This window comes from Lampetra fluviatilis, chromosome 59 (assembly GCF_964198595.1).
Source record: "Lampetra fluviatilis chromosome 59, kcLamFluv1.1, whole genome shotgun sequence".
NCBI lineage: Eukaryota > Metazoa > Chordata > Hyperoartia > Petromyzontiformes > Petromyzontidae > Lampetra > Lampetra fluviatilis.
Genome location: NC_136333.1, coordinates 1136475 through 1138974, shown reverse-complemented (window position 1 = coordinate 1138974; position 2500 = coordinate 1136475). Strand labels below are relative to the sequence as shown.

The window sequence follows — 2500 nt, the reverse complement described above, 5'->3', positions numbered from 1 at the left end:
GGGAGGGCTTCGTCCAGCAGTGGATTGGCCATGGCTGACGATGTTCCCAGAGCGTGCGGAGGGGGAGCGGGGGGGGGGTGAGCGGGGGAGGGGGGGGCTAGGGGGGGGGCTAGGGGAGGGGGGGCTAGGGGAGGGGGGGGTCAGGGGTGGGGGGGCTAGGGGAGGGGGGGGGGGTCACTCACCCAGCTTCATGGCGAGGGAGCCACGGGGATCCACTTGGCAGCGCCCGTTCTAGGGCACGAGACAGCGACAAAGACAAAGGTCCCCCGTGTAGCCTTAACAGACTGTCGAGGGCAAGTGCTGTCAGCGAGTTGCAGCACCTATGAAGGCCGGCATGGCCGGCTCGGCCTTCATCGGTGCTGGAAATGTCTCGCGGCGGGCGGATTTTCTCTCCAAACGCGCGATTGTTGATTCCAAATGTGCAGGAAACAAAGCGAAGGGGAGAAATGTCCACGCAACCACCACAGGGAGAGAGAGAGACACGCAGACTCCAAATATACAGCAGCAGTAGCAGGCATCACGGGTCGGGATCGAACCCACGGCCTCCTGTAGACCAGGCGAGGTAGTTAACATCTCCCAGCCACCATGATGATGATGAGAGAGAGACACGCAAACTCCAAATATACAGCAGCAGCAGGCATCAGGGTCAGGATAGAACCCACGACCTCCTGCACACCAGGCGAGGGAGTTAACATCTCCCAGCCACCGTGGTGATGATGATGATGAGAGAGAGACACGCAAACTCCAAATATACAGCAGCAGCAGGCATCGTCAGGCTCAGGATGGAACCCACGACCTCCTGCACACCAGGCGAAGTAGTTAACATCTCCCAGCCACCGCGGCGTCCCCACACTTCTACTCCACCGCACGCCACCAGCCCGTCGACTCTAATCGGCGGCCGTCAGCCACTGACAACTGCCCGGGTGGACAGAGGCGGCGGTGGGAGGTGAGTGGGGAGGGCGTTTGAGAAACTCGCCCCCAATAATAGAAAAGCATGATGTTGAAAAATATTAATAAATAAAGCATTTACAAATATATAAACAATTAACTGGAATCCAAAAGCGAGAAATAAATCAACAACACCAACAACACCAACATCAGCAACAACACCAACAACACCAACAACACCAACAACAACACCAACAACACCAACATCAGCAACAACACCAACAATAACACCAACAACACCAACAACAACACCAACAACACCATCATCACCAACAACACCAACATCAGCAACAACACCAACAACACCAACATCAGCAACAACACCAACAACACCAACATCAGCAACAACACCAACAACACCAACAACACCAACAACAACACCAACAACACCAACATCAGCAACAACACCAACAACTTTCGATTTAAAGCTTTCGTGACTGCAGGGATTCATCTTCTTGGTTCTTTCGGTAAAGTCACGTAGAAGGGAAGTAATAAAATAATAAAAATAAAACATAATAAAACAATTCTCACGACGTTTCGGCCACAACGCAAGCAGCCATCCTCAGGCGAAGAACCATCAGATTCACCATGGAAGTCGAAAATGATGGCAAGCTACCCTTTTTGGATGTCCTAATCAAAAGGAGACCTGATGGTTCAATGAGCCACTCTGTCTACAGGAAAGCCACCCACACGGATGCTTATCTAAAACCGGATTCCCACCACCATCCATCCCAGAAGAATTCTCTCATCAAGACTCTATATCATAGAGCCCAATGCATCTCCGACCATGAACACATTTCCAGTGAACTCAAACACGTACGCCAAGCTCTTAAGGCTAATGGTTACTCCGACTACACAATCCGCAAAGCCATCACTCCAACCACCAAGAAAGATCCTGTTGAGGAGCCTTTCAAGACCATCACCTTACCCTACATTGCTGGGGTCACAAAAAAGATCTCCAAAATCCTGATTAAACACAAGATCCAGGTCCGATTCAACACAGTACATAAAATCCGTGATCTGGTACCGTCTGTAAAAGATGTGGTTCCAGACATACAGTACCCTGGTGTCTACAAACTAAGTTGCCTCTGTGGTAGCAGTTACATTGGGGAAACCAAACGACATGTCTCGGACCGCATCCGTGAACATAAAGCTGACCTGAAACACTGTAGGACAAACACCTCAGCCGTGGCAGATCACTGTTACAACTCAGTGGGCTCACATGACATTGACTTCTCCAAGACAGAGGTTCTCTGCAAGCCATCTGGCTATCATGAGAGATTCGTACATGAGGCGATCCACATTTACAAACACAGAGACAATTTTAACCGAGAAGATGGATTCTGGCTTAGCAATCACTGGAAGGACGTAATAAACCATTTTGATACACATTAGGGTGGGTAGAATAATACATAGTGTTATATTAAAAATGTATAAGGTATAGGGTGGTTTATAGCAATACAGTATGTAATTTAATGTTGGTTTTGCCTATGGAAGTATATAGTACGGTATAGACGCGTGTGATGTAAGAGAATAAAGTTTAGATGGAAGC

General features: G+C 49.3%; 1 long non-coding RNA gene across 1 annotated transcript in view; it reads right to left on the bottom strand.

Annotated features, from left to right (window-relative positions):
• LOC144950758 (uncharacterized) overlaps positions 1-216 on the bottom strand; it is a 7239-nt gene extending 7023 nt beyond the window's left edge. Inside the window, exon 1 of the long non-coding RNA XR_013640400.1 lies at positions 183-216. This is a non-coding gene — a long non-coding RNA (uncharacterized LOC144950758). The remainder of the gene's footprint in view (positions 1-182) is intronic.
• Between the last annotated feature and the right edge of the window lie 2284 nt (positions 217-2500).